Consider the following 6,000-nt stretch of genomic DNA (forward strand, 5'->3'; position numbering starts at 1 on the left):
ACCCTATTTATACCCTTCCATTTCCAGCAAAGGAGAAGCCAAGAACTGACTTCACATGGATTCCTGACACAAGACTAGAAAACTGATCTTTCTTTTTCATATAAATCTGTAGCCTCTACCTGAATGTTTCTGTGGAAACAACAGGAAGAAACATGCATTTGCGAAAAAAAAAATTTTTTTTCCAGACAGGGTCTCACTCTGTCACCCAAGCTGGAGTGCAGTGATACAATCGTGGCTCACTGCAGGCTCGACTTCCCAGGTTCAAATGATCCTCCCACCACCAGCTTCCCAACTAGCTGGGACTGCAGGCACATATCATCATGTCAAGCTAATGTTTTTATTTTTTTTTATAAGATGCGGCCTTGCCGTGTTGCCCAGGCTGGTCTCAAACTCCCAGGCTCAAGCCGCCTTGTCCTCCATAAGTGCCAGGATTATGGGCATGAGCCACTGCGCTCAGACTGACACTTTTCTAAAAATCATAACATATGAGCTGGCAGTTCTTTTCCTACAAACATTAAAGAGAAAACAGAAAATAAAAATCCTTAATACAGGAAAAGCAAAACAAAACAAAAACATAGTCCTCAGGTTTCCTCAGACTCTGCATGAAAAGAGCAGAGCCTGAACAGGTAAAGCCAAAGATATATCAACACAGAGACAAGCTCAACGCTCCTCTCAGGGGTTAATTTGGTTTTTAAATATCCTTTTGAAGTGGGGGCCCAGCTTGAGCCTACAAAGGATTTACCATAGATTCAGACATGGCAGATGAATGAATGAATGAATGAATGGGGTCACTGGGGACAGCCCTACCCTAAGCTCAGAAAACTAGATCTGGGAGCCAAGCTTTAGTCCCGGGAGTAGGGATGAATTCCTGTGTAGCATGGTGACCTGGATTTTTCTTTCAGAGACAGTCCTTTAAAGGGAGAAAGGAAAGACAGAGACATTTCAAAGAAGTGCTTCACTAAATAGTTCAGTCAGACATTGAGGCATAAAAGGGTGAGGGTAGAGAGTCTGGGCTACCTTGGTTCAAAGTCTGACTCAACCACAAAATGACCTGTGTGACTTGAGGTAATCAATTTTAAAGCCACTCGTAGCTCCAGTCTCCCCATCAGCAAAATTGAGGGAATAATAGCACCTATGTCACAGAGTTGCTATAAATATTGAAAGATACCCAACTATGCATCAGTGGTAGTCTGGGTAAATAAATTGTGGTGTCTTTATATAATGGAATACCACATGTCAATGAGAATGAACAAACGACAGCTATGCACAACAATAAGGATGCATCTTACAGACACAAAAGAGTACACATTGTATGAATTCATGTATCTAAAACTCTAAAACGGGCAAAGCAAATAATCTATAGTGTTAGAAGACACGATAGATATCCTGTGTTGGACAAGTCACACTGTGAACTGAACCTATCATGAGCACATGTGAGCTGCTCCCTGAGAACTTACACAAAGAATTAGCTGTGGGGATCAGAGTCTGAGAAATATAGCTTTCCTTTGCAACTACAAAAGAATAATGGCATGGCCTAATCATATTATCTAACATGGTTTAATCACATACCCATCACTGCTTTCACACATGAAGATGGAAAGAGGTCCCTGCAACAATTATCCAGTCAGATAAGCCAAAAACCTAGCTTCTGAGGGGAAAGACTAGGATTAAAACAAAACAGGATTAACCTGACAGGCTGGCTTCAATCTTTATTGATCATGCATTAAAATCATTGCGCAACTCTTTGTTTTGCCGTATTTTGTTGACAACATGTACTGGTACAGAGTGATTGTAAAAGAATTTAAAAAAGCTATGCAGGTTACATGTCAATTCTCTATTTTTTTCCAGTATAGTAGATACAGGATATTTCATCTGAGGCCAGGCGTGGTGGCACACATCTATAATCTAGCATTTTGGGAGGCCAAGGTGAGAGGACTGCTTGAAGCCAGGAGGTCAAGACAAGCATGGGCAACATAGTAAGACTCCATCTCTACAAAAATTTAAAAAATTAGCCAAGTGTGGCTGCTGGTTTGCACCTGTGGTCGCAACTACTCTGGAGGCTGAAGCAGGAGGATCACTTGAATCTAGGAGGTTGAGGCTGCAGCAAGCCATGATTGCACCACTGTATTCCAGCTGGGATGACAGAGTGAAACCCTGTCTCAAAGATAAAAACAAAAGGATTTTATCTCAATAAGTGGAAGAAACATAAAAGAGCCATTAGTGAGTCTGATCCTCTGACCATGTGTTTAAGCCTTCATGCATCAATAACTGACAGATGATTTCCAACAACAATTATGCAGGATCATCATTGCAGGAACCCTGTACATGAATGTAAATTTACACCACTGAGCTCTGTTTGGTTCTTGTCAGATGATAGAATACAGGATGAATATAAGGCATATTCCTTTGCACATACACAAGGTCTACATTGTTGAACTCATGTTCAAGAAATAGTTGTGGGCCAGGCAGGTGGTTCACACCTGTAATCCCACCATTTGGGAGACTGAGGCAGGTGGATCACCTGAGGTCAGGAGTTCAAGACCAGCCTGGCCAACATGGTGAAACCCCATCTCTACTAAAAATACAAAAAATTAGCTGGGTGAAGTGGTGCACCCCTATACTCCTAGATACTCAGGAGGCTGAGGCAGGAGAATCACTTGAACCTAGGAGAGGGAGCTTGCAGTGAGCCGAGATGACACCACTACACTCCAGTGCCTGGGCAACAAAGCAAGATTCTGCCTTTAAAAAAAAAAAAAAAAAAGAGAAAGAAAAAGAAATAGTTGTGAACTCAAGTAGTTCCGGGCATGGCTTGCCTGTGAGAAGCTACGCAACTTGGAATACTGTACACTGCCCTCGGAATCTATGGGGAAAGCGCATGCAGCATTTCCCACTTAAAATCCTCCTTGCTCTCTATTCTCCTTCCCTGGATGGAGAATAAAGGCTTCCAGGTGCTTCACCTTTACTGGCTCAGCTCTGCCTTGAAAGGTCTCAAATCGCCCATGTTTTTCTACATGCTCCTTCTATTATGTCCAGTTCCTTCCACTTATCTATGTAGGAAGAGATAAAAGGAAAGCATTGCGGCCACCTAGTCTTTATACATTCAACATGTCTTTTAATATCTACTGTAAGCAGCACCTTCATTTGATGCAGATGGGTTGAGGGTGGGAATTAACCATTTCATGCTTGTTTTTAGTGAAATTTTTTCCTAAGATCTTTTTCAATGCCATGCTTCATAACTTTTCTCTAATACAGAATATCTGTGTAATTATCCCACATGTACTTTCCATTTTATGGACTTAATAACACTCCAACTCAAGAAGGGAAAACAACTCCCATTGAGGGAAGGGGTTTTACAGTACCAGGAAATCCTCTCAAATTGCAGATTTTTTTAAAGTGCCTTGTTTGAATGTTAGTTATTAAATCTGCCAAAAACCAAAGGTCTTCTTGGTTCAACTGGAAAAATCAGCCTCAAGGCTATGCTGACTGGGTTTGTGCCCACAAGACTGGGGTAGGGGAGTCAGGTGTTACCCTTTACTCCTCTGTAGACCTTTGCTGCTCTATTGCCTAGCTGGCTTAGCTATAAAATGCCTTTAAAATAGTAGGGTCTGTATGAGTAAATGTCAGAGATCTCCTTTACCTGTAAGTCTAATACCTCTGTGTCATTCTTGTCCTTTTCCCTTTGTATTCTATTTTTTCAGTTGCTCAAATTATTCCTCTAAGCAACATAGATCATCTGGCCCAGAATCATGTCCCTTTCTCAAAAGCCTACTTGTGCTAGTCATTTATCTAGCCATGCTTCAAAAGTTCTTCATGTCCATTCTTCATAATAACCCCAAACTGCAAGCAACCCAAATATCCATCAACCTGTTAATGGATAAAAAATGTGGCATATCCATACAATGAAATCCTATTCAGCCATATAAAGTATGAAGTACTGATACCTGCAGCAACATGAATGACTCTTGGAAACATTACCCTAAGTGAAAGAAGCCAGTCACAAAAGACCACATATTTTATTTTTCCATTTAAAAGAATCATCCAAAGAAGGAAACTATCTGGAGACAGAAAGTAGACTGGGAGCTTCTTGGGACTTGGGGTAGGAATAGGAATGATTGAGAATGGGCACCAGGGATCCTTTTAGCATAATGAAAATGTTCTAAAATTAAGAGTGTGGTAATGGTTACACAATTCTGTAAATTTACTAGGAATCTTTAAACTGTACAGTTAAAATGGGTGAATTTTATAGTATATAAATTATTTCTCAATAAAGCTGTTTCTAAGAAAAGTCTTTTCATTCTTTGATGAAAACCTTGACTTAGCTCATTTCACTTTCTCACTTAAAACCTCCTCAAATTCTTGTAGTTCCAAAATGTACGATTTTTGTCTATGACCAAGACTATACATAACAATATATTTTAACGCTAACGGTTATTGTAAATATTAAAACTCCTCCTGTTTGGTAGTCTTTTTATTCTGATCGTGGTAAGCATGGATTCCAGAACTTCAAAGCCAGGGCTGAGCTGTTTTATACTCATGAATGCTCAAGTTGAGGCTCTATGAAATACACAGAGCAATAAATTGTGGTATATTCACACAATCCAATGCTACACAGCAGGGTTTCTTAACCTTGGCACTATGACTTTTTTTTTTTGCTGAGACAGAGTCTTGCTCTGTTGTCAGGCTAAAGTGCAGTGATGCGATCTCTGCTCACTGCAACTTCCGCCTCCTGGATTCAAGTGATTCCCCTCCCTCAGCCTCCCGAGTAGCTGGGATTACAGGCGCGCACCGACACCCGGCTAACTTTTTGTATTTTAGTAGAGACGGACTTTGACCATGTTTGCTAGGATGGTCTTGAACTCCTGATCTCACGATCCTCCCACCTCGGCCTCCCAAAGTGCTGGGATTATAGGCATGAGCCACTGTGCCTGGTGGCACTATGACATTTTGAGCCTGATATTTTGGAGGGCTGTCCTGTGGTCCTGTGCATTGTAGGATGATAGCAGCAACACTCCCTTCCCTTACTGTGAGTTGTGACAACTAGATAAAGGTCTCCAGACATTGCTCAATGTCCCCTGAAGGGCAAATTCACTCCCAGTTGAGAACCACATATTTAATTATTCCAGCAGTGGAACATACTATACAGCAGTGAGAATGAGCAAATTCCAATCACACACAAACAATATGAATGACTTTCACAAATATATCTTGAAGCAAAAGAAGCCAAACACAGAAGATTGTATAATGTAGAATTCCATTTCTAAAAGCTCAAAAACAGGTAAGATTAATCAGTTTGGTTACCGAAGAGGAGGTAGTGACTGGAAGGCATTTCTGGAATTCAGGTACTATTTTGTTTCCTACTCTGTGTGCTAGTTATGCAAGTGTGTTCCAGTACACAGATTGGGAAACAGACTACTACCTGAAATACCATCACACAAATTCATTGAGTAGCACACTTAAAATTTATATATTTTTCTATATGGATTTTATACTTTAAAAGTTTAAAAATGTGTGTCATGACTGCTGTGAAAACAGAGAGCATTCAAAGTGACTGAGGAGGGGCCCAGCATCTTTCTAACAGGATGATAATTCATCCCTCTACAGACGCACCATGGCTCCTTCTGTCCCACCCTGAACTGTAAGACAGAAATCCAGTGTATTCCATTGATGAATGAAAGCTTGTTCCTGAGGTATTTTGTTATCCAGGTGCCAAAGCCAGGAAAGCACCCCTAACCACCATTTTTAATTCATACTTGCAAAGCACAGACTTAAAATTGACTTCAGGGTAAAAATGACTTAGAGTGAGACCAAACAAAGGAAGCCTCCCTCCAGTGCTAAAGAAAATAGTAATGGGTCTAGTTCCCAAATTTGAGAGTACTACAAGTCCCCCTTTAGTGTCCAAAGTGACAACTCAACAACTTGTCTGTTATAGTAGTGGAAGACGAGTTGTGCTGATTCATTTGGGTTCTCACTCTTGGTTGGAAATCCTCCTGATGAATAACT

At 40.7% G+C, this 6,000-nt stretch overlaps 1 protein-coding gene and 1 long non-coding RNA gene across 3 annotated transcripts in view; both read right to left on the bottom strand.

Annotated features, from left to right (window-relative positions):
- PAPSS2 (3'-phosphoadenosine 5'-phosphosulfate synthase 2) overlaps nucleotides 1-6,000 on the bottom strand; it is a 91,099-nt gene that overhangs the window by 64,464 nt on the left and 20,635 nt on the right. The window lies entirely within an intron of this gene.
- Nucleotides 353-6,000, bottom strand: part of LOC116528386 — a 24,012-nt gene continuing 18,364 nt past the window's right edge. Inside the window, exon 2 of the long non-coding RNA XR_004259004.1 lies at nucleotides 353-505. This is a non-coding gene — a long non-coding RNA (uncharacterized LOC116528386). The remainder of the gene's footprint in view (nucleotides 506-6,000) is intronic.

Source organism: Sapajus apella, unplaced genomic scaffold (genome assembly GCF_009761245.1).
Source record: "Sapajus apella isolate SASKATOON/1434 unplaced genomic scaffold, GSC_monkey_1.0 scaffold58, whole genome shotgun sequence".
Classification (NCBI taxonomy): Eukaryota; Metazoa; Chordata; class Mammalia; order Primates; family Cebidae; genus Sapajus; species Sapajus apella.